Genomic DNA, 26,231 nt, shown 5'->3' with positions numbered 1-26,231 from the left:
GTTTGTGAATATTATGCTGCCTATGCATCATTGATTTGACATTCAAGTGCTTATTCCTGCATTTGGGGCAGAATCAACAACTACTAGATTTGTACATGTTCTTTCTCAGACTCATAAGACGAGACCCTGTATTACATGTTTGGATCGTCTATATTTATGCTTTATTTGCTTTTATGTGTTTTTATACGGTTTTTCTGTTTTAGTTGTGCTTTTTAAATATTTTAATTATTATGGGCTGGATTTAACTAACTGATGCCACTAGGACCTCCACTAGTGCAACAGGATTCCCCTTGCACTGACAGAGCAATCTCCTTTGCACTACGTTAAATTCCTATCATATTGTTTGTTTTTTAGACAGTACACAATGTAGAGATGTTGTCCTAACCCAAAAAATAATAATTAAGTGGTATATAAATGATTTTAAATAAATAAAATTTCTCTCAGAGTCTGCACCACTCAAATCAATCTACCGTACATTCCCATGTATAAGACAAGGTTTGTTTCCTTAAAAATCATTCAAAAAAGTGGGGGCCGTCTTATACATGGGTAGTGCATAGGGTAGACGTTTGATTGGTTGCTGCTGCGGCTGTCAGCAACTATTGTGTGTGTTATTGGTTGCGGCGTCAATGAGTGGTGTTGATTGGCCGACACTGTGGCAATTGGTCGGGCCGACGAGGGGACAGATGGGAGACAGATTTTGTAATGTGTGCGGGTGAGCGATTTTCGGCATTCCCCACCCTAAAAAAAGCAACCCTCGGTAATACCCCCCCCAAAAAAAAGCTCAACAACTCTGAGCAATCCTCCACAAAAAAAGCGCAACTAACCGTATTTTTCGCCCCATAGTACGCATCTAGTTTTTTTTTTGGGGGGGAATTTATTTCCCCCCCAGGCGTGGGGCTGGGGCGGGGGATGCCCGAGCTTCCCCCTACCCCAGCCCCCAGAACAGGCTGCTATCTGCAAGCCTAGGGAGCCCGGTGGGAAGTTGCGCCGGTCTCCCCAGGCTTGCGGATATCTGTCCCCCGAGCTTGTGGGGCTGGCGCTGGGGAGAAGCGGGCTTCTCCCAGCGCCAGCCTCCAAACCAGGCCGGGGAACAGCGGGATGGCGGCGCTCCGCCTCCCCGCTGTCCCCCGAGCTTGTGGGGCTGCCCGATATCTGCACAAAGCCCGGGGTGCGCTGTGCAGTGCGCCCCAGGCTTCGGGATGCAGGCTGCTATCCGCAAGCCTTGGGAGCCTGATGGGAAACTCCCGCGGAGCTCCCAAGGCTTGCGGAGAGCTTCCTGAAGCCTGGAGAGCGAGAGGGGTCGGTGCGCACTGATGCCTCTCGCTCTCCAGGCTTCAGCGAAAGCAAAAGCCTGCATTCGCCCCATAGGACGCATACACATTTCCCCTTCATTTTAGTTTGTTTTTTTAAATAATATTTATTAAGATTTTACAAAATCAAAAATAAAAACATGCATAATAAGACAAGAAACAGAAAAAACTCTCAAACAAAAACACCAAATACAAAAAACAAGAAAAGTGAAAAAAATAGAAAATTAAAACCACTCCATTTTTGATAATTTTGAGCTCATTCACTTGTTTCTTTGACTTCCTCACACCTCCCCTTTTTGTATTCCCATTAAAGTATTCAAATCAGCAAATCCTTATCCTCTTTCATTTATCTTAACTCTAAATCTTAACATATTAAAGGTAAAGGTAAAGGTACCCCTGCCCGTACGGGCCAGTCTTGACAGACTCTGGGGTTGTGCGCCCATCTCACTCAAGAGGCCAGGGGCCAGCGCTGTCCGGAGACACTTCCGGGTCACGTGGCCAGCGTGACAAAGCTGCATCTGGCGAGCCAGAGCCGCACACGGAAACGCTGTTTACCTTCCCGCTGGTAAGCAGTCCCTATTTATCTATTTGCACCCGGAGGTGCTTTCGAACTGCTAGGTTGGCAGGCGCTGGGACCGAGCAGCGGGAGCGCACCCCGCCGCAGGGATTCGAACCGCCGACCTTTCGATCGGCAAGTCCTAGGCGCTGAGGCTTTAACCCACAGCGCCACCTGCGTCCCATATTATAACATATTATAACCCTATAATTATAACATATTATAACCCTATAATTTCATTTACATTTCCCCTTCATTTTTGGAGGGGGAAAAGTGCATCCTATAGGGCGAAAAATACAGTACTGTTTTCCATCACCCCTTATTTTCCGAAATTTCAGTCCCCCAAAATAGGAAGCGTCTTATACATGGGGGCATCTTATAGATGGAAAAGTACAGTACATATATTTTAGTTAGAGCTATCCAAAGTCCCATTAAAGGCATTCACAGTTTCTTCACACAGCTGACTGGCCTTGTGCACAAGTTTCTGATTAGCAAGTATGGAGGGACCCCCAAAATTAATTGCCCTTTCTCTGCTACTTGTTTTCATCTCAAGCTTGGAGAGATATCATTATATGCAGTGAGTTGGTTTTCAGTGGCCTCAACTGGGGAGGACTTTTATGACCCACTGGAAATTCTGTTGTGTAACCACCACAGATTAATAACTGTAAATCAATTTATTGTTTAACAGCATCAGCTGAATTGCACTGAAAAGCCAGTAATAATTAATGATTATGGCAGTTTTGTTTATTTTTTTGCAACCATTTTTATGATTTAGTTTCCATGGAATAAATTAATGACCCTGAACTAGTTTTCAGCAACTCTTTGCTAGGTAAACCAGCCACTGATTTAAATCCTTTGATAAATCTGGTTTCCCAAGGGGTATTCTCCAACCTAACAGCCCCCCAGTTACCAACACAGACTCAAATGAAGAACATGGCAGGACAAGTGGCAGTGGCCATAAGATTGGGGAGGGGGCAGTGAAAGAATCTGAAAAAGCAGCCATATACTAAATGGAGAGATTCTACCACCTACATCTGTTTGAAATACAAGTTGGTTGGTCTGGGACTGTGACACATATTTAGGGAACAAAGCCCCACCTAGAAATCTGGTGGGGTCAGGTCTGAGACATTATGCTGCAAACCTCTACCTATTCTCAACCTCTATCTATGTGTAAGGTAAACCATATATTGTATTGGCCCGAATATAAGCCACACCTGCAAATAAATTGCCCCTTTACAATTGAAGGGTAAAAGAAAAAAAGACAATACCCAGGCTGCTTCCGGGGGGGGGGGGGGGAGCTGTGCCGCTTTTCCAGTAGCATAAGGTCTCGAATACACAGTAAGCCGCACTTTAACTTTTCAGGGTCTGAATTTGGAGGGGGGGGGAAGTGTGGCTTATATTTGGGCCAATAAGGTAACACAACATGCCAGTGGCTCTCCAGTAAAAAGGTAAAGGACCCTTGACTGTTAGGTCCAGTCGCGGACAACTCTGGGGTTGCGGCACTCATCTCACTTTACTGGCCGAGGGAGCCGGCGTACAGCTTCTGGGTCATGTGGCCAAAGGAAACCAAGCCTAGGTAGGCCTCGAACCCTGAAAACGTTTCACCATTTGAAGAAAATGTGTTTGCATAGCACTTGTGTGTAGTGATATATTGGTTGCATCCAAACTAAGTGAGTTGCTTTCAGTTAGCCACAACTGAGATCGATGCGACAGGTTAATCAAGACTTAGGTCCTGTTGATTTCAGTGAGAACTATGGGCAACTAACGTAATCTGGATCCAAACCATGGGCTGGATGAAGCAGATCATGGTTTTCAATGAGAACAGGAAGCCTATAATTCAAGGTGAGGGTGCTCCCACACCCAGACATGCTTTTTATTGGGCATTCAAGAATACTTCTGCTCATGGTGCCATTTGGAAGGTTCTAGGCCAGGGGCTGTCAACCTGGTCCCTACCGCCCACTAGTGGGCGTTTCAGGAATCTAGGTGGGCGGTAGGGGGTTGTAAGGCGCAAGCTGAATCCTCCTTCCATCAAGCACTGTTGTGCGGTAAGGAAATTTTACCATCCAGAAAGGTGCATTAGTGGGCGGTAGGTATAAAAAGGTTGACTACCCCTGTCTAAGGGACACGGGTGGCACTGTGGGTTAAACCACAGAGCCTAGGACTTGCCGTTCAGAAGGTCGGCGGTTCGAATCCCCGCAACAGGGTGAGCTCCTGTTGCTTGGTCCCTGCTCCTGCCAACCTAGCAGTTCGAAAGCACGTCGAAGTGCAAGTAGATAAATAGGTACCGCTCTGGAGGGAAGGTAAACAGCGTTTCCGTGCGCTGCTCTGGTTCGCTAGAAGCTGCATAGTCATGCTGGCCACATGACCCGGAAGCTGTACCCCGGCTCCCCCAGCCAATAAAGCGAAATGAGCGCCGCAACCCCAGAGTCTGTCACGACTGGACCTAATGGTCAGGGGTCCCTTTACCTTTACCTTTACCCCTGTTCTAGGCAAACCTACTTCCAACACTGTTTATGCACAAAAGTACCACAAGGGATAAGCAGCTTGGTTTCCAACCAGTGCATGTTCCATAACTTCACATAAATGTTCTGTTATTATCCGCGCCCCACATTTTCGTTGCGCTATAGTGCAAGAGTGCCCCTCCAGACAGCAACAATGCAGAAACATTAAGAACATAAGAAGAGCCTGCTGGATCAGACCAATGGCCCATCTAGTCCAGCATCCTATTCTCACAGTGGCCAACCAGATGCCTGTGGGGAACCAGTGAGCAAGATTCAAGCACAAGAGCACTCTCTGCTCCTGTGGTTTTCGACAGCTGGTTTTCGAAAGCATTGCTTCCCCCAACTGTGGATGAGGCAGAGCACAGCCATAAATAGCCCTCTCCTCCATGAATTTGTCTCAGCTTCTTTTAAAGCCATCCAGGATGTGGTCATCATCACTGTGTCCTGGGGAACTGAGTTCCATTGTATATGCACTACCTGGAAAAGTGCTTTCTTTTCCCTGTCCTGAATCTTCTAACATTCATCTCTGTTGGATGCCCATGAGTTCTAGTGTTATGAGAGAGGGAGGAAAAACTTCCCCACGTCCAGTTTCTCCATGCCACACAAACTTTTCTAAAGTTCTGTCATGTCACCTTACCTTTTCTCCAAATGAAAATGTCCCAAACACTGCAACCTGTCTTCATAAGGGAGTCACTGCACTCCCTTGATCATTGGGGGAGCATCACAAAACCACCAATAAAGCAGAATGATGTGTTGACGGTCTAGTATAAATCCACCACGAATGCACTACTATTGTGACAATGGCATGTTGCAGAATACGCCAGCAAAGGAAACAAACAAACAATGGAGCGCAGACTGCCCATGGGAACCACAAACAAAGCACAAACATAAGCTACACTCTTACCACGGTCACATATTTCTTGAATGTAGTTCCTAAACTAAAAGCAGCAATACTGAGAGGCCTGGTTGAGAATTACTATCTTCCTCGTGGGGGAAATTAAACAGAATAGCACTGCATGGCCCCTGAGAATGCAGGTCATTTGGAACAAACTAATGCTTTCCGATGGCTATTTACATGGATCATTTTAATACCACGCACTCTATGTGCACCTAATGAGTATGCAAGACTATTGGGCATGGTCGGCCAATTGGTGCCAAAGAAGGATATAACTTTCTTTATCTATGCAACAACAGCAGCAAGAATACTCATTGTGAAGTATTGGAAGACACAAGATCTACCCACCCGGGAAGAATGGCAGATGAAGGTGATGGAGTACATGGAACTGGCGGAAATGACTGGCAGAATCCGAGACCAGGGAGAAGAGTCAGTAGAAGAAGATTGGAAGAAATTTAAAGTCTATTTACAGAAACACTGTAAAATTAAGGAATGTTAGAGGGAGGTTGGAATGAAGCTAAGTGGTTTTAGCAATAATGTGGTTAAGGGGTATGTAAAATTGGATTGTTAACATGTAAAAATGTAAAGTTATAATATACGATAAAGTATCAAGATAAATGCAAAAAGGGTAAGGACTTGCTGAAACAACTATTGAACTAGAATACAAAAGAGGGAGGTGTGAGGAGGTCAGTGAAATAAGTAAATGAAAGACAAGACATGGAAAGATTGAAATGTTTTTAATTGCTTTTTTTTGTATTTTGTATTTTTTGTTTTCTTTTTCTTTTTTCATTTTTGTAACTCTTTTGAAACTTTAATAAATATTTTTTTTTTAAAAAAAAAAAGACTATTGCACAGTTAGGAAGTTCCTGTGTTCGTGTGTTCCACCCATCCATGTGACCTCACTGAGAAGATAAGAGCCTTGCTGGATCAGACTAAGGCTAGGGCTCCTTCCTACTTCTTCTCTCCAGGAGCTGATATTCAGGGGCATATACTGTCTCTAGAAGTTCACAACAACAACAACAACAACAACAACTTTATTATTTATATGCCACCCATCTGACTGGGTTGCCCCAGCCACTCTGGGGGACTTCCAGAAAAATATAAAAACACCACAAAACATCGAACTTTAAAAACTTCCCTATACAGGACTGCCTTCAGATGTACAGTGGTACCTCGGGTTACAGACGCTTCAGGTTACAGACACTTCAGGTTACAGACTCCGCTAACCCAGAAATAGTACCTCGGGTTAATAGTACCTCTGCTTCAGGTTGAGAACAGAAGTCGTGCGGTGGTGGCATGGCAGCAGTGGGAGGCTCCATTAGCTAAAGTGGTGCTTCAGGTTAAGAACAGTTTCAGGCTAACAACGGACCTCTGGAATGAATTAAGTTCTTAACCCGAGGTACCACTGTATTCTAAAGGTTTATCTCTTTGACATCTGGTGGGAGGGCGTTCCACAGGGAGGCGCTAATACCGAGAAGGCCCTCTGCCTGGTTCCTTGTAACCTCACTTCACTCAGTGAGAGAACTGCTAGAAGGCCCTCTGACCTGGCCCACCTGGCCACTGTGGTTGGTGCAATTGCAGCGCACCTTGGTTGCACAAATCATGACTTCTGCCTCTCTGTTGGTGATGGCATCTGGTGGGTGACTATCAAGGACAGAAAGGTTGCTCCTTGAAATAACACGGCCAGGTTATTTCCCCTTCAGCTAGGAGCCTGCTAAGCCAATAATTCATTTGCTTGATAGAAAGAAACAATGGAGTACGAGATGGTCAGGGAAGTGGAGAAAGAGCTTTAGTAGCCCCATTGAGGGATCTTCCACCTCAATCTGGGCTCGGAAAGAGTGATCCCTATGATTAGATAAACGCGTACAGACATCAAGTTAAATATGTGCAGGATTTGCCGTAGTGTCTAGTACAATATCGTAAACCTCCGGCCTATTTTGCTCCGTTCAGCAAAACAAGCCTTTTGCTCAAATAAACTCCTTACGAAGGAAAGCAAAAATAGCTTCTTCGCCCCTACAAGGTCTGCAGGAACCAGCTCCGGAAGGATTAAGGATACTAGAAATAGCAAACGAAAGAAGTGTATGCACAAGGGTATCGGGGTGGGGAGTTTCTTAAGGGGAACAGAACGATTAAATACCTGGAAATTGCCCAAGGGCCATATTTAGCCTTTCTCCTTTAGTGCTGATGACTCAGATGTATTATTGCTAGTGTTTTCAGCCTAGCTTCCAGGGAACAGGCAACTTTCCAGAAGTGGAGGCTGCTGGATTAGTGGGAAGGGGGCACAGTGTCCACCAACCTCAGATTGTCCTCAGTGACCCCCCTCCCCATCCACCTTCTTACTTAGAACCAGTCCATTGGGGGGCAAAGCCTGCCAGCTTCCCCTTCCTTAGTTGTTGCTCTTGTAGAGCTCAGCAGGGAGGGAGACAAAACTAGAACTGGTTGGCTCTGACACCACCTACTGTTGATCTCCCTGCCTTCCACACTACCAGGTGCAGGGGGGCACCAGCCAGTTAACTTTTCTCAGCACTATGTTTGATGCAGGAACATGATCCTCTGCTCCCATACTATGGAAGGGAGCACATAGCTGTACCTTTGTTCTCCACTCAAAACAATAACAACAGGGGAGACATGCACTGTCTCTAACCTAGATGGAAATGTGTACAATGCATTTCTACAGAGTGGGTAAATGGCTGCTGATCTATAGCCTTGCCTGTGTTTAGCTGTGGTGTGTGCAGTGACATTACAAGTTCTGGTACCAAATAGAGACAGGACAGGAACATGGCTTAGGTCACCTCCCAGAAAGAATCTTGGGAACTGCAGCTTGTTAAGAGGGCTGTGGTTCTGGTGGTAGTAAACTACAGTTCCCAGGGTTCTTAGGGGAAGTCGTGTGCTTTAAAGGTATGGCGTGAATGTGACCTCGGAAGAAGTTCACAGTTCAGTAGGAAGACAGTGAGCAAAGCTGTTTCCGGAGGCCCTGCGCTCTCCTCAAGCTTTTGAAATTTTAACTACCATATACAGTGGTACCTCAAGTTACATATGCTTCAGGTTACAGACTCCGCTAACCCAGAAATATTACCTCGGGTTAAGAACTTTGCTTCAGGATGAGAACAGAAATCGTGCTCCAGCGGTGCTGCGGCAGCAGGAGGCCCCATTAGCTAAAGTGGTGCTTCAGGTTAAGAACAGTTTCAGGTTAAGAACAGACTTCTGGAACAAATTAAGTTCTTAACCTGAGGTACCACTGTATGCAGTTTCCAGACACAGTTTTTAACTGATAGGAAATGGCAGGTCCCCCAACTGGGGGTGGGGGACACAGGAAGCATCCTTGGGAGAAGAAAGAAGCATTGTGGGCTTCTTGGAGGCACTTGGTTCACCATTATGGAAAGCAGGAATATTGCATTACATAGACATTTGGTTTGACCCAGCAGGGATCTTTTAATGTTCTAATGCAGGGGTAGCCAACTTGGTGCCCTCTGGATGTTGTTAGACTACACCTTCCATCCTCCCTGACCATTAGCTATGCTGGCTAGGACTGACTGGAGTCCAACAACCTCTTGAGGATGCCACGTTGGCTAACCCATTTCTGATGGAAGTCTTGCCATGCAAACTACATGGGCAATGTGAAAGTGAGGGAACTGACCCTTTTCACTAAGGTGGGTGGTGGAGGCGTTTGGGAGAAGTTCGTGTCTCTCCTGATGTTCCATAAAGAGGCCTTCCTTGCATTTAAAATCATTTGGATTTTCTCTTGCTTCTGTAGAGATGAATGTTTAAGTGTACATGTGCAAAAGCTGCCTATTTGAGGCCATTCAGTCTTCTGTTTACTAGCCCATGTGGTAAGCCAGTTTGGGCAGGAGTACCTGAGTTACAAGAATCACGCCAGCACAATCATCTCAAACCGTCCCTTCTGCTTTTTCACACACACACCCCCTTTGAAATTTCAAATTCCAGTTTGTGGACAAAGTCCTATCTATCTGAGAATATAGATCTCCGACCACTGACCAAACTCCATTCCAAGCAACTACCTAGTTATGCTTCTCCCCAGGCTCTGACATTCAGTGCTTGGAGCTGCAGGAAAGGTTTGCGAACCAGCTATTCATGCCTGAGCAGCTGTGCACCTTTGAAGAGTGGATCTGGGGGCCCATTTTTTGTGGCTATGGAAGAGGATAACCTTCTGATCACCAGTAACCAACCAGGTAGGAAGATCCTTGTCGCCTGTAGTTCCAAAAAGCCTCTAATTCAAAGGAAAGAGCCGAAAGCGTCTATTGTGCTTGAAGTATTCATTTTGGGCCACTGGTTAAGATTAAAAAAGGAAAACAATGTAGAAGGGTTTGGCTACTGAAAGCCAAAGAGATAGGAAGGAAGGAACTCCAGTTGGAGACATTTGATGTAGTTAACAGATAACTCTCCAGAACAGCTTTCTCGCTCTCATCCCTTCTGATTCTCCCCAGATTAGTTCAAACTTACTTTTGTGCTAATCATTTCTCGGCCTGTTTATCTTACATTAAAAAATTAACAGAGAATAGTTTACTGCATGACTTGCTAACAACTGCAAGAAATGGCACACAAAGCTGCCAGGCTGAATTCTGAGCCCTTGTGCAAGATCTTGCTTTGGATCTAGGCACCTAAGTTTTCCAAAGTTTTTAAAAAGAATGATTATTCCCACCCCTCTAAAGTCAATATTTTGTTCCTGCCCCTTTTCCATGACCTGAGTATATATTTGCTCTCCGGCTGTTTCCAAATGAAGCAGATAAAGCCCGCAAAGGCTTGTATTTTGTCAGACATTAGTAAACAGGGATCTTCTTTCCACACCATCAAATCCCGTTTGCCTTTTGCCTGAATTCATGTCTTAAATGATTACAGAGCAGTTCCCCCCCTTCCCCCACGTGTTAATAACCACCCCTGTGGAATTCAGCTGAATCAGAAGGATGAAGCACATTTATGGATTACTAGCCAACTGGAAGAAAAGGAAAAAGCAGCAGATATAGGTATCCGGGGGGTACATCCATGCTGCAGTTCAGAAAGGGGCCAGGTATGCAACTGGTGCAGAACCCGGGCAAACAGTTCAGGCAAACAGAGGCTTCAACCGCACTGGTTTTTCACATGACAGACAAGCAGCGCCAGCACAGCAGAACAAGTTCACTCACCTCAGGCAGCTGCTCTTCAGTGTTATGAAAGGGCAGCAAATCGTTAGTTGTTGGATTCATTTTATTGCATTTTTACTCCCAGGGTGCTAAAACAACTTGATTAGCCTTGGGTGACATGCACCATGACTATGACACTTCCTGTTTTGTTCCCGGCAGCAAAATATCTTTGGCTTGTCTTACAGATATGAGACACTGCAAGGCCAGTGTAGACTCCTCTACAATTTTTATGCCTGGCTTCCAAATGCTAGTGAAAATGCATGTAGAAAATATAGGTCCACCTTTCCTGGTGATGTTCTGGGTTAGCACTCCCAAAGCTGAACCAAGAACTCGGGAATCTGTTTTATTGATGTGCCTAAAATCAGAGAGCACACACAGGAGGTCCCTTTGCACCCCCAAAATATTTGAGGGGTCCGGGAGTCCCCAAATTTGATGGGCATTGCCATTTAAATGGTGTGTGCGTGCCACGTTATGCAATCGATTATGTGGGGCGGGGCTTACCTGCCCTCCCCCAGTTTTATTAAAATTGGCACCCCTGCGCACACACACCCCACACACCCCGCCAATGCATTTCCTGCATAGACCTTCCTCTATCAGAAACAAGCAAGGCTGCCAACTTTTTATCTAGCAGGGCTCCTGTGACTAAAACAACTGCATGACAAGCAGGAAATCAGCAAGCAAAGCTCTCCCTTTCACTGCAGGGTTGCCTCCAGGCTGTCAGCATTTTGCGGGGGGGGGGGGGAGTGAAATGAATACTGGCAATTTAGGTTTGCACAATTCAAGTAGATTCAATCTGTCGCCCTAGTGCAACAAATCCCCTTAGAAATAAATGATGGAAATAAATGATGGGGATATGCACTGAAAAAATTGGGAGGGGGGAATCAATGATTAATAAGTCAGGATGCATGTTCATTGTCAAATAACCTCCCTGCAAACAAACAAATCAGAATGAATGCTCAAGAAAGACTGGACATAATCTAACCTCTGCATAAGCTTTGTGCAAGCAAATCAGGATTGAATGCTCACTCAGTAGGTCATCTGGAGGAACCCTGTTAGAAAAAAGCTTCACCAAGTAAATGTTGTGCTTGTCATGTAGTTGTTGAAGAGCAGCCCTGCTAGATAAAAAAAAGAAAACAGCTGGCAGCCATGAGATGGAATCCCCTCCCCTTCTACACTCCATTTCAATGCAAGGTCAACTCGAAAAAGTAAGGAAATATTTAAGTGTAAATGCATTTCTGATACATGGGACATTAGTTGGTTGCTGGAAACTTGTGGGGAATCCACAGTCAATTATCCTGATGTGGAATTGGATTTGCATAGCCATTTGACTATGTACACAAACAGCAAAATCATCATACTTTACTCATAGGGTCATTTTCTATGGGAAGGATGAAATCACTATTCACAGTCTGCCCCAACAGCTGAGTTGCTGCTGCTTAGCAGGAGGGAGAGTGGCGAGTTCAGTGTGGCGCAAACGGAGCGCTCCTGCTGGTGTGTTTTCACTATGCTGACCTCCCACTAAGCAGCGACTCAACTGTCAGGATGTCAAGTGAGCATTGCTACCTCACAAAACCATCTGTTACTGAGTGTGGCGGCTATGGGGGCTTCCATGCTGTTTCTAGCTGGGATTCTGATGCAAAATTAGCATTTGTTCTATTTGTTCTTTAGATGTCTGTTTGCACTCTACCTGCTCTGTTTTTATGGTGATAAATATTACAAAAGACATGGTAAATCTACAATGCTCATTTCATCCAAAAGAACCCTCTGCTTGAGGAAGACGAATATTTTGGAAGCTTAAGGCATGGCCACATGCATCATCTAACTACAATAACTAGGTAAAGGTAAAGGGACCCCTGACCATTAGGTCCAGTTGTGGCCGACTCTGGGGTTGCAGCGCTCATCTCGCTTTATTGGCCGAGGGAGCCGGCGTACAGCTTCCAGGTCATGTGGCCAGCAAGACTAAGCCGCTTCTGGCGAACCAGAGCAGCGCACCGAAACGCTGTTTACCTTCCCGCCAGAGCGGTACCTATTTATCTACTTGCACTCTGACGTGCTTTCGAACTGCTAGGTTGGCAGGAGCAGGGACCGAGCAACGGGAGCTCACCCCATCGCGGGGATTTGAACCGCTGACCTTCCGATTGGCAAGTCCTAGGCTCTGTGGTTTAACCCACAGCGCCACCTGCGTCCCTAACTACAATAATATAATATAAAAGGCAGGAGTGAGGAGCCTGTTTGGCTTGGCGGACCAGAGCTTTATCTCGCCACCCACACTGATGACATCAGGTGATTGATAGGTAGGCTCACCTGTCATTGTCGACTCACGGGGTGGAGGGAGGGACCTGATTTGCCACTTTGTTCCACATAGGGAACATGCTGGGAAAGCAGCTCCTAACAGGATCAAACTCTTGGGTTGTCAGTTGATGAATGAAGACTTCCACCCTGCTTCTGCAGGGGTAGGGTTGCCGTATTTCAAAAAGTAAAAACCAGGACACCCCAAAAGTTGACTTGCCTAAGTTCCAGAACAAAGCACCATCAATTCCACCTTTGAAATCCCAGTAACGTCCAGAAAAACCTGGGCGTATGGCAGCCCAATGCAGGTGACAGTTTTGCCAGCACCAAGTGGAAGGTGCATCATTCTATTATTACCCTGCATTTTAGATGGAGGTGAGAGAGACCGGCTTGATGAAGGCATATCCCTTCCCTGCAACATTTCAAGAGGGAAAATTGGGGCAACCCCCCAACACTGTTGCTCACCCACTTCCTCCTCTCCTTCCCCCCTCCTATCATTGTCCTCTGGCCTTCACCGTTGCCGCCTCAGGAGATGCTGTGCTGGTCCGCACAGCCTAGGGGAAGGCACAGCCGTCGTCTCTGCTGCTGGCCCCAGCTTCCAGAAGTGCCGCAACAGAAGGAGGAAGAAAAGTAGCAGGGGCAAGTTTATTCCCCCCCCCCCCGCTTTTTTCAGTGTTAACTCACTGACTCGTGCCACAGTGTGGAACCAAAAACCACCTGTCTTTTGGCCCTTCGTTCTGGCGTGGCCAGAGGACAGGAGCCAAAACAGGACATCCCCAGATTGGAATTAGAAGCTGCTAGGGCAGCTTTTATAAATTTGGGGTGTCCCGCTTGGAGGGCATAGCGTAGTGAGTTCATGGCAAATGAGAGATTTGAATCTGACGCTTCCCGATTTGTAGCTCAGCCTCTTAGCCATTACATTACATGCCAGCTCTTACCTCAGTTGTATTAAGGCTTGAATAAATGAAAATCCTTGGGTAAATTAAATTAAACATCACCCATCTTCTTCAAATAGATGAAAATGGTGTTGTGGTAAGGAGAGAGACCACACTGAACCAATTAATCAGTTTGGTAATTGGCCCGGGCAGTGTATTCGGGAATGGAGCACTGACTCCTTGTGTGATAGTGATTTCCCCCCACCCTTCAGGTCATATGACTGGTCACTATCCTCTGACATAGTTGTTTGTTCCAGTGTTGAGTTCCTGTGCATTATCTGCTGATCTAGCCTTGGCTGTCTAGACCAATTCTTTCTAGGAGATTCCTGTTTACCTGAAGAGATGTGGTGTTTGCATCTCTTATAAGCAGGTGACCAAGGAAGTGTCAGTGCTACCACAATGACCTTAGCACTGTTTCTTGCAGAGGTTACAACGGCATTGCAAACTTAAACCAGTTTTATGCCTCTTTGACCATCACTGCTTGCTGAAAGTAGGGCTGCCAACTTGTGATTTCATCCTTGTTTTCTAAAATACTGATGATGACTTCTCTGGGCTCCTTCAGAGCACAATGCAAATTGAAATATTAATAATAGTAATAATGTCTGCAGGGTCTGGGTTTCTGTAAATGGTTCTCTAATTTTGATGACAGTCTGGTTTTTTCCTTAGAGACCATAATGCTCAGCTGCCATTAGTTATAACTAAAAAAACCCAAAACCATGCATAGAAAGACCAAGAGTAATTTTAGGTTTTAGCTGAAAGCCATGTGTGGAGAACCTGAATTCTGTCACCAAATATACAGTCTTTCCCCATAAAAATTGATTTATAGGCCTTTTATAAATCTCAACTGAATCCTTTCTTTCTTGAACTGTTCTGTTTGGAAGTCGAACTAAACACACAAAAGATGCCCTCTTTGGGTGTTCATGACATTATCAGAATCAACCTACGGAAGGGAACTAAAACATCCTCAAAGTGCTAGGTGTAATCAAAGGCCCAATAATAAACAAACACTACCTGAGAAAGGAGAAAGAACGGGAAGTGTCAACCTTGAAAAATATAGGCCTAACCCCATTCACACATCACTGTAAGCCATTGTTAATTCTTAATGGTTTATCATGGAAATGCACAGTGCTATTTTCTAGAAAAAGATGTGCCAGAACTCACCACGCACACCTCCCTTGTTCTCTTACAATGGCAATGGCCCCACCTGAGAGCTGCTGGAACTGAGTTCCAGTGATTTCCAGCTGAAAAAAAGCCCTGGAAATGCAGATGGCTTCTGATCTCCTCACCTTTAGCCAGCAGGAGCAACAAACCACAACTGATGACTTAGCATTTCGTCTGAACCAGAGATTGTGGTTTGCTTTACTCAGACAAACCATGATCAGGAAGCCAAGATGAAACGTTGGCTTTGCATCATGGTTTGCTTGCAGCGAAACAAACCAGAACCCGTGGTTCAGTCATAACGGTATTCAGGAGTGGGGCATTGTTCATGCTGCTTAGAGGGAGATGAACAAAGTGGGAGCCATCCTTGGTTCTATGGGAAACCATCAACTATGGTTTACTGCAGGGCAGGAGAAGCTCACCTAGTGGGGCAGAGCTTACAGCAATAGCCTCCTGGCAGCAGCAGTAGCATTGCTGTCATTTCTCAGCAGGAGTGAGGCGGCAGCAAAGTTGGGGTTCCACTGGCAGAAGTTCCAGATTGGCTCTGCCAGAGCATTGAAGAGCCCCCAACCTCACTGCCTCCTTGGTGCCCCCTCTCCCAGTAATCAGCAGCAATGCTGCTGCTAGGAGATTACTGCTGCAGCTTCACCCCACTGGGGAAGCATCTCTTGCACTAGGGTAGCCAACATGGTGCCTTCCACATATTTTGGAACTGAACCCCCATCATCCCGTCCTGGGATGTTGCCTGGTCTCCTTTGTACTGCCCAGGACTCCTGGGAAGAAGGGCAGGATAGAGATCTAATAAGATGAATCTCAAATCCTTGGCCATGCTAACTGGGGCTGATGGAAGTTGTGGTCCACATTGGCTATCCCTGGTTTACCATGAGATAAGGTGGTCACTGTGAACAAGCTGAGTAGCAAACCATCTTTTACAATGGATACACCTTTTCAACACTGCCTTCCAAACAGCTTATTAATGCTCCATTACAGAATTTTGTAATAACGATTACAGAAGTATCTTTGATATGGCTACCTTCTTGCTCAGTTACAAGAAGATTTAAATATTCTCTGGTGGCACGTAAATAATAATACTCCTGGTTCCCCCCCCCCGCACTGAAAAAGTGAAACTGCCAGGCTGATTGCAGCTAATGTCACCCAAACCTTTATTTCCAGGGACAGAAGGCCAATGTTGAAATCCCTGTGTTCAGATATTTCATCCAAGCAATTCATTCCTCTCTTAGCCTATCCACCCAATAAAGTTTTGGTAGGGGAAAAGAGGAAGGGGATTTGAGGGGTCATGGAGTGTGGACAGATATAGTGTGGGTTAGGCCACAGAAAAACAGAGGATCAAGTACAGGCACCCAAAAAACAGCCAATACACCCCACAAAAAAGGCAGCTCCACAGACTGATACAATCCCCAATGCATTTCAACAGAACCCTTTGTCAACAGAAAATTTCTGTATAAACAAGAACAAAACGACGCTTCCCGGTTTTGGGGGAAATGGCCGTGGCATATTTCCAATCCAAATCTGACAGGAGCCAAGTTGTGGGCCGTGGGCAGGAGCCACCCCTCACTAACTGCAGTGCATCTGTGAAAGGGCCAGTGTGATTACAAATCATTTTGGAACTCTATGAAATTGTTAGCCCTGGGCCGAAGTAAGCCTGCGGGACTTCAACCATCATTAACCTCCAATGAGGAAGAATAGGAAATAATTATATGTTTATTTCACTGAAGACAGCCTCTTCCTCTGAAGCATTGGCATATGCTGTGAAGTTGTTTAATCTACTTATTTTTCTGGTTTTCTTTCCAGGGTTGCATGGAGGCCAGGATGGTAGATTAAAACCTTCTACCTCTTCTAACTACCGGTAATCACGCAGGTGTGAATGAGCTACCCAAACAACTTGCGGGGGTGGGGGGGGTGGAGCCCATGTAACCCAAAGCTGCTGAGCCATCTTGAATGAAAGAGCATGCTAGTAGCATAGTATTTTGATCATTCACCACTTGGTTCTCCCAGAAACCATCCTTAGTTAATGTCCCGTTCTGCCATAAAATAATTAAATTATATTACAACCATAAAGTGCATAATTTAAGTCAACCAAGCATTTCAACAAATTGGAATATGGTGGCAAGCTGAAGCCATGAACCTTTATAAATCAATCATCAACTGATAAATGCAGCAATGATTAACTCCCAGAACTGGTGTCCCCAAAGCTGGTTTATTGAAAACATGCTGAGGGCGGATGATATTGGGTAAGTTAATTGCGGGAGGGGGAACGTTGGCGGGGCATAAAACTAGCATGTGTTTGACGTGATCTGGCGGGGGGGGGGCCTAGTGTGAACTGTCCAGAGATCTCCAGTGTTTTTCCTTCTTCTTGCATGAGAATAGTGACTATTACTTGGCACCTCTTACACAGCCTTCCCTGACATTACTCAGCAGTGCAGAAGCTACAACATCAGCACAGTTCCTTCCTGTACAACTAGGGTGCCATCAAAACCTCTGGATCATGTGGAAAGTGCAAATCCAAAAACTGGAGCACCATTCCCATAGGAAACCGACTCCCTCGTGGTGGTCCGGAGCTTCTAAACAGTGTGGGAAGCAGTCATGCCGTCGCAGTGGCTCCCTCTACCCTCAGGGAATTGCTGTTGCTCAGTAGTAGAGCATCTCAAATTCAATTAGAGCTGATTCAATGGTGCTGATAATGCAAAAGTTGTAGGTTCAGTCCCCGTAAGGGACAGCTGTATATTTCTGCATTGCAGAGGGTTGGACTAAATGATCCTCAGGGTCCCTTACAACTCTGCAGTTCTATTATTCTACTTGGAACACTAGCACAACAGGCAGAGGTTTAGGTTCAGCTAGACTTATTACCCCTGGGGTCTCTGTTTTTAAACTGCAGGAATGAAACATAAGAGATTATTTAAATATGTAGCCTGAAGCAACTATACCATACGAATATTCTAAATGTGTTTCTCTTCCCTTAGGGCATGCCAGCACATGATTCATTCTGAGGATGATGTGCTAGAATGAAATCCTTACACTCTGTAGGTACGAAAGGTAATTATTACCAGATTGTTACAGGATGCGCAGCTGATGTAGGCCACAGAATTTGGATCCTGAGTCATAAGAGCAAAGGATTACCTGATCTTTCTAGGGATGTGCCCTGTATTTTTGGATTGTACGCTATACCAAAAGCACTAAAGAGCAGGAAGGCATCAACAAGAGATATGTCATGGAATCAGACCATGGAAAGGAAATTCATTTAAAGAGACAGCAACATAGGGGGTTTTTTTTTGTTATTTAAATGAACGCTCTGGTTCTAAATTTGCAATGCAGTATTTGGGGTGCATGGGTGGATAACACATTTGCCCTGAGGACTCACTCATGAAGCCTTTCGGCAGCCTTGCACAAAAGCTGCTGCCATGGGAATACCTCTTACAGAAGAGGTAAGTTTAGATCTACTCCCATGTGGTTTGGGTTCTCGTCCCCCTCAACTGAAACTTTCTAAAAGCTGAGAATTCAGCCACATCCATTATACAAGCAATGGTAGCTTAATAACTTTAGGGCAAAGAGAAGATGCTTGTTTCAGTGAGCAGTTCCAAGGGGGTTCTGGGAGATAGAGACAAAATGGGTGAGTAGCTTCTCCACAGTTCCAGGAACCTCAAACATCTGGAAGAATCTGAAGGCCAAATGGGTTATTGTGATATGTTGGCTTCAGAGAATGTTTGCCCAGAAATTACCGGACAATAAAGGAGCAAAGAAAACTTCCTGCTAATCAGGTTTGAAAACTCAAGAGTACTAATCCTCACAAAAAAAGCACCAGGCTTGACTCTTCTTTGATAAGTTTAAAGCTGTTAACATTTTTTCAAAGACAATGAATCTGGGTGCTGTTTTCTCCTATGGGAACCCCTCCAGTTGTTTCCACATGTAGCATTAAAATGCAAAACATTCCCATGCACTAAATATTTGGGGGCATGTGTGAATGTTGCTGATGTGGGTGGAGAATAAATTTTAAAAATGAAGGTACATTCTAACCAATCAAATTTTTACTTTCACATTTCAGATTCTGGGAGCTTTTCAGTGACACGCACAGAAGTTATATGTACAACTTAAGGAAACCATTTGCTCAATTTGCTTGGTTAAACTCTGGCAACACTTGAAGGAGGGAAAAACACCCAGTAATACTTTTTCATCCCCAAACAGGCTGATGGTCAAAATTAAAGTCCTAGTAGGACCCAGTACCTGGTGTTTCCTGAAGGAAATCATAGCCATTCATGTTCCAGATGGACCTGATGGTTCTCCAAAGAGAGAGAGAGAGAGAGAGCTAGAGGAGCCTCACACCCAGAGAGGGACTTCTGCCCAGCAAGCAGCATAGGGGTTCTGAGCAGGGAGCCATGTTCTGTCTGACTAAGCAAAAGAGAAGCCAGCTGGAGTGTGGGCTGCAGGGCTAAGATAATCCCCTTAATGCCAGTCACAATGAGATTTGATTGGAGGCAGGAGTTCATGCTGTGGAGTTTAAAGAGTGCTGCTGAGTGCTGGAACAGGTTTCGTAAGGTAGCCCCAAGAGCTGTGCTACTGTGGCCATGTCCCATGACCATCCTGTGCTGAACAGACCACGTTTCCAAAATGGCTGCTGCTGAATATGCACTCGCGTCTGCATGTGATTCGTGTGGAGTCAAAGAATTTAAGTGTAATAAATACATAGCATGTCTGCAGCACTTTATCTCAGAGAACAGCCACACCAAACGTTTAAAGCATAGGATTTCTCCCAACGAATTTGGGTCTGTTAAGGGTGCTGGGAAGGTTAGCTCTGTGAGAGGTAAACTTCAGTTCCCAAGATTCTTGCAGGGGGAGGCATGTGATTTAAATGTCTGGAGTGGATGTGGCCAGTTATATTTACATACCTTCCAATATTTCTCTGATGAAAATAGGGATGTCCTATTCAACAAAACCAAGAAGTTTATTATTTATACCCCACCCATCTGGCTGGGTTGCTCCAGCCACTCTGGGCAGTTTCCAATATATATAAAAACATGCTAAAACATTAAACTTTTTTTTAAAAAAAATAACTTCCCTATACAGGGCTGCCTCCAGATGTCTTCTAAAGGTTGTATCTGCTTGGCTCAGGGGTTGCATAACTCCATACCCTCCAACCTTTCTCCAATGACAATAGGGACATCCTAAGGAAAAGTGGGATGTTCTGGGATCAAATCAGAAACCAGGATGGCTTCTGTAAATCTGGGACTGGAAAATAGGGACACGTGGAAGGTCTGATACTGCTGTTTGCATGTTCAGTAGGTGTGCAAAGCCACTCTGTTGTTTGCACATAAAGGCTTCTCACATGCTGGCAGAATGAGTCGCAGGTGAGGGAGCTAGACTGTGCAGCTGAATTGCACTGATGCAGAAGGATGCTCTGTTGTGAAAATGGCTTAACTGGTGTGTTTTTAAGGGTTGGGCTGAATTCAAACCAGCCCTTTATCCACATCCCTAGGGTTTCCCAGGGCCCACTGCAACCAGTTTCTAGTTGTTCCTAGTTTCCCATCCCAAATGCTTTTTGACAAGGGGAAGAATTTGACTTGTGTGTCTAGGGCATCAGCACTTCCAGTTTTTGATGATATACAACAATACCGAGAGCAGATAAGGCAGTTCCTTTCTCACTTACTGGAAAGCTTTCTGCTGGCATGGAGATGGAGATATGCCACCCAAGCCAAACACTTCTTTGCAGGTGTACATGCAGGTGGGGGTGCCATGGAGGTTTTTAAGCAAAGGCTGGATGGCCATCAGCCATGGATGCTTTAGTTTAGTTGCTATTCCCGCATTGCAGGGGGTTGGACTAGATGACCTATGGAGTCCCTTCCAACTCTACAATTTCTTGATTCTATGAACCCTCTTTTTGCACAAGCAAGCTGCAGTCTGCAGAAAGGGGAAATGAATGCTGTTGGAGTATAATGATTTGGAAATGAATAAAATGCGGCTTCTGTGCAAGGGGATGAATTGATACTCCAGAAGGTGTGAAAAAGGAATTATTCGACTGAAGACACCAACAGTGCAAACTTATGTGCACCTAGTCAAAAGTCAATCCAATTGAGTTCAATGGGGCATGCTCCCAGCAGGTATATGGGTCTATGAAAGCAGCCCAACACCACAGTTCTTTAAATCCCTATTCAACAGTAAGTCTCACTGAATTCAGTGGGGCTGCTCCCAGGTAGATATATGCACATTCCATGAAGCCACATTGCACTAAATGGGACTTACTTCCCAGTAGGCATGCATAGGATTTTGCCGTAAGGCTGCAGTGCTTTGCACACTTACCCAGGAGTAAGCCCTATTAAACACACTCAACTCACTTACAAAGAGGTAAATGCCACTGAACACAACATGGCTTCCTTCTGAGTAAACACATTTAGAATTGCAGACAGAAAACTCTTCTGATTCCAGTATGAGCTACGTAACTATGCAAATGCAATTACATTATTAAATTTAGAATTACTATTTTGCAGTTACCCATGAGTGTGCTTTATTGTATTGTGATTTTATGCTTTACTGTTGCAGAAAGATGGGATAGACATTTTAATAAATAAGGAGTGCAGAAATCCATGGATATTAGTAGGCATGGTCCTTGCCAAATGTTCGCAAACATTCCTTTAACGTGCTTATTGGCAGGAATATGTTTTAAGTTAAATGCTGCTAAAAAGCAGCTGCTAGGGTTCCTCTCTCAGTTTCCTTTTGTTGACTTCTCATCGCCCCCTAGTGACAAGTCATTGAATCCAAGTAACTTTCCCTTTTCCATGAAAGGCGACTTCAAAATGCAGGTACAGTACTAAACTCAGGGGTGTACAAAATATGCACAAGGCATGTCAGATGTGAAGACGGTCTGCAAGCATGTGAGACTCAATATAGCCCTGAGTCTTTCCTGCTTGTTGCTCACATTTCAATGGCGAACATAGCAGGTTTTTAAAAAGTAAATCCTTAATAGCATGTGTGTTATAAGTGTGTGTTTTTCCACCGGATGCCCGTGCACAGAAAGTATAAACAAGCTGCTCTCAAGTCCTGCTTATTAGTGTTAGAAAGCAGTCATGAATCTCTGTTGTATCACATTTGCAACTGTAAAGCCTCTTACACTCGTTGTCTTGAGCTGCTGTGATGTCATGGAATGTTCACAAGTATTTAAAGGGCTCAGGAAACAATCTATTGGAATATTCATTGTCCATTTTGAGGAAGGAAAGGGAATGCCAGTTTTGTCTGGAGAGATTATTTGTGGGCCATGAGGAGGATAGCAAAGAGCCCCCAGAAAGTAAGGAATCTAAAAAGTCATTGAGTGGTGCTGAATATTACATATACATTTTAACTTGCCAGCCAATTCTTTGGCTACAGACTGGTACAACATATTTAGTACTGCTGTTAATTAAGTTTAGTTCTTTTCTGTGAGCGCAGGAGGCTGCCAGTGCGCTTTTTCACATGTAACTCTAAGCCAAAGCATGGCTCAGCGAATGTTCAGGCTCCCACAGAGGAGATTGTGGCTGCTTTACTCCTCCTCTGGTCATTCTGCTTCTGCACTGAACTCAGCCATGCTTTGGCTTAGCGTGTTGTCTAAACTTGGCTCTCAGACAAACCACAAACTATAAGCCAGGGGGAGGCAACCTAAGGCACATAGGCCACAAGCGGCCCACGGGGGTCGTTTAACCAGCCCACAAGCCACCCCTGAACCGAGCTGCCCACTCAGTGAGTCCCTGCGCGCTCCACTAAACTGGCGCATTGTGGCATGGGGACTCGCTTCTGCAGACGCTGGAAATCGTGGGTGCGCGCACTCACGCGTGTGAGCAATCTCACCCACTGAGGTAGTGGTGTAGCGTGGGTTGTCAGCACCCGGGGCAAGGCAAGTAATTTGCGCCCCCTAACCCATGGATTTTAGTAGGGGCAGAGAGCTGCGAGTGTGAGCGCGCGCCCCCAGATGTTGCGCCCGGTGCGGCCGTCCCCCCTGCACCCCCCACGCTACGCCACTGCACTGTAGACTGGAGTGAACCGGTCCAGGCGAGGTAAACCTTGCCGACCCCTGCTATAAGTGATAAGACATGCCTTGTTTATGGCTTGCGGTTTGTCTGGCGAGAGTTAAACCACAAACCACAAACCAGGGTTCAGATGCCAAACCATGGCTTCACTCAGTGCAGCACAGCAGCAGAGCCACTAGAGAGGAGCGAAACAACCATCATTTCCTCTCTGGGAATCCACATGTTTGCTCATTCACATTAAGCTATGGTTTGGATTTGTGTTACCCCTAAACTGGGCCAAATAATGTCAACTCTGCCTGATAGTGACACATGGATTTTGAAATAAGTTAGAACAGATCTACTTGCCTTAATCTTAAATGATCACCAATATTGAAAAGGTGAGCAGATACAACTGCTCTCAAATCACCCTGGGAATAATGTCTTTTCCTACACAGGTGACTGCTTTTTCCTGTATATATTTTTTTACAGCTGTGATCTCTCTCTCTCTCTCTCTCTCTCTCTCTCTCTCTCTCTCTCTCTCTCTCTCGGTGTACCGTCTGCTGTTATGACTCTCAAATGCTCAAGAGAATCAATGCCGTCACCAACAAAGCCAGCCCCACCTATGAGGCAGGGTGAGGTAGCCGCCTCATGAGGTGGAAGCTTAAAGGGGGTGCTCCTGCGGGAGCCCCACCTGCCCTGCCAACTTTGCTGCCAGCAGAGAAGTGGAAGATAGCGCTGGATGGCTCCATCATTGGTGCTGCTCTGCTCTGCAGGCACCATTGCACAACCCAGGTAAGGAGGGCTGCAGAAGGGCTGCATGTTCCCATGTTGGCAGAACAGGACACACTGCACCCTGTTCACCAAGAAAGGAGAAGTTCAGGTTTGACCTGAACTTAACCTGGTGAAACTTCCATCATCATCATCATCATCATCATCATCATCATCATCATTATTATTATTATTATTATGGTCTTTGTCTAAAGATCTCAGGGCAGTGTTCAACACATTATGAAACATCCATAATAAAAACCTGTCCATTAGTCTGGAGTCCCAATGGATAATGGAAGTTTAAAAGGTAAAGGGACCCCTGACCATTAGGTCCAGTCGTGACTGACTCTGGGGTTGCGGCGCTCAACTCACTTTATTGGCCAAGGGAGCTGGCGTACAGTTTCCGGGTCATGTGGCCAGCATGACTAAGCAGCTTCTGATGAACCAGAGCAGCGCACGGAAACGCTGTTTACCTTCCCGCCGGAGCGGTACCTATTTATCTACTTGCACTTTGACGTGCTTTCGAACTGCTAGGTTGGCAGGAGCTGGGCCTGAACAACGGGAGCTCACCCTGTCATGGGGATTCGAACCGCCAAACTTCTGATCGGCAAGTCCTAGGCTCTGTGGTTTAACCCACAGCGCCACCCGTGTCCCTATTGGAGGTTTACTGCTCTGAAAAAATTTATTCCCCCAGCAAGCCGAAGTAAAATCAATTATGCAAACACACTCACACAAAAACAACAACCCGCAAATAAGCTGAACACTTCATTTAGATCACAGAGATGGGCTTTTCTTGGTAAAGAATTTTGGTTTTCCCTCGCCACACATCACTGAATAGGTCCAAACTGCCATTTTCTCTTACATCCTCTGCATCCCAATTCAGGAAAGCAGTTTTGAAAGCGGTCCAAGGAAGAAAGGGGATTTACGGACCATGAGACTATTCACCTCAGGGTCATGGGTTCGAGTTCCACGTCGGGCAAAAGATTCCTGCATTGCGGGGAGCTGGACTAGATGACCCTCGTGTTCCCTTCCAACTCTGCAATTCTACGATTCTATGGGACATCATTCCTCCTCTTTAATTGGCCTTGCCTTTTCAAAGTGTATTCCAACTGACAACCACTGCCATGGAGTATATTTGCTGTGGGAAGAGATTGCAGCTACACCCAGCGAGACATGCAAGGCACTCAGACATGACACGTGCTTACAAATCTCTTGTCATGGAGGTATAATTTTCCAAAGACTGTAAGCAGAAGTTGGTGACTGATTAGCAAATGCACATGGAGTCAGTCTTGGGAGGAAGGAGGCCGGTAGGTCCCAGCCGAATGTCTCCATTAGGAGCTTGGGGCTTTGAGCCATAAACCCGGTGAACCAATCTGTGGCGGGTGTCATTTATGCGTCGGCAAACACTCTTAGCGAGGTCTAGTTATTGATTTGGACAGTATAAAAAGGCTGTTGTGCCACTTGTTCAGGTTTGCGCAGGTTTTATGACTCTTGTTCTGAGGAGTGTCAATCTGTTTGGTTTTGCCTTATTCCCTCAGGTCTCTTGTTGACATTGGCTGAGCTAAGTGGTGTGTATCCACGCCACTCCAGGAAGCCAAATGTTTGGCTGCCTTGTGCTCTGCCTCTGCTTCTCCATCCTCCTAATTCCTTGGAGGTTACCTACTGTGTGACACACCCAATCCCCAACCACAGGTTTTCTGGGCGGAAGGTGGGTGAAAGGTACATTTTTCTTCAGAGTATGAAATGGTTACTCATTCTAGGCATTCAATCAATGATAACTGATCAATGGAAGTAACAGAGGCTTTATTAGACCCGGGTCATGGAACATCAGGATGGCAAAATCCTGGGAGAGAAGCAAGGTCAGCAGCAGCTGTGAGCCAAAGAAGCAAGGCAAGGCAGAGATTAGAGAGGGGAGCATTTACTCACAGATTTTTCCAACCTGTGAATAGCATGACTACTTTTTAGTAGTTTCTGAGAATTTGAGCGTCTGTGAGCACGGTAAAATATTCACCCATTTGGAGAGATGGCAGAGGGCATTGCCCTCACTCTGAACTGGACTCATGGTGTTATAAAGTCAAATCTGTTTGATTCAAGTAGGTAGCCGTGTTGGTCTGCCGTAATAAATTAAAACAATTCTTTTAGAAGGTAGTTAAAAAGACTCTTCTTAAAAACCTAAAAACTCCCTTAAAAGAATCAAGTCTTCAAAAAAGTTATATGATCTAAGAAAGTCTTTAAAAGAAGCCTTCCAACAGAGTTTTAAAATTATAATGTAGCACCTTAGAGACCAACTGAGTAGTTTTAGGTATGAGCTTTCGTGTGTATGCTGAAGAGTCTTTTTAACTATCTTCTAAAAGAATTGTTTTAATCAAATCTGTTTGGTTATGTGATGTCGCTACAGCAAAAGAACTGCACTGATTGGTAAACAAAGAGACAAAGAGTGAAGAGAGGTGAAAAAGGAAAAAGGGAGGGGATGAGAAGGTGCCGTCAAGGCATATTTTGGAACCCCTGAGAACCCACATTTTCACATGTGAACATACAGTACGGTCCTAGCAGAGACTGAGTAAAGAGAAAACAGGTGGTGGACAGGACCAGGATCAGCAAAAGCATCTCCTCATTACTCAGAGACAAGACAGCAACCCTGATGTGAACACTTTTTGTTGATGCTAGACCTTGCAAGATGACCTGCTATGGTCTGC

The 26,231-nt window shown here is 45.3% G+C and overlaps 1 protein-coding gene and 1 long non-coding RNA gene across 2 annotated transcripts in view; one reads left to right on the top strand and one right to left on the bottom strand.

Moving 5' to 3' along the window:
• The window catches only part of HNF4A (hepatocyte nuclear factor 4 alpha), a 70,909-nt gene that overhangs the window by 34,876 nt on the left and 9,802 nt on the right, over nucleotides 1–26,231 (bottom strand). The window lies entirely within an intron of this gene.
• Nucleotides 9,279–24,907, top strand: LOC307218044. The gene is made up of 4 exons (XR_013839691.1): nucleotides 9,279–9,452; nucleotides 17,764–17,836; nucleotides 23,353–23,559; nucleotides 24,419–24,907. It is a non-coding gene; the product is annotated as an uncharacterized lncRNA (long non-coding RNA).

Source organism: Podarcis cretensis (genome assembly GCF_951804945.1).
Source record: "Podarcis cretensis genome assembly, chromosome: 6".
Taxonomy (NCBI): domain Eukaryota; kingdom Metazoa; phylum Chordata; class Lepidosauria; order Squamata; family Lacertidae; genus Podarcis; species Podarcis cretensis.
This window is presented reverse-complemented; position numbering and strand designations above follow the sequence as displayed.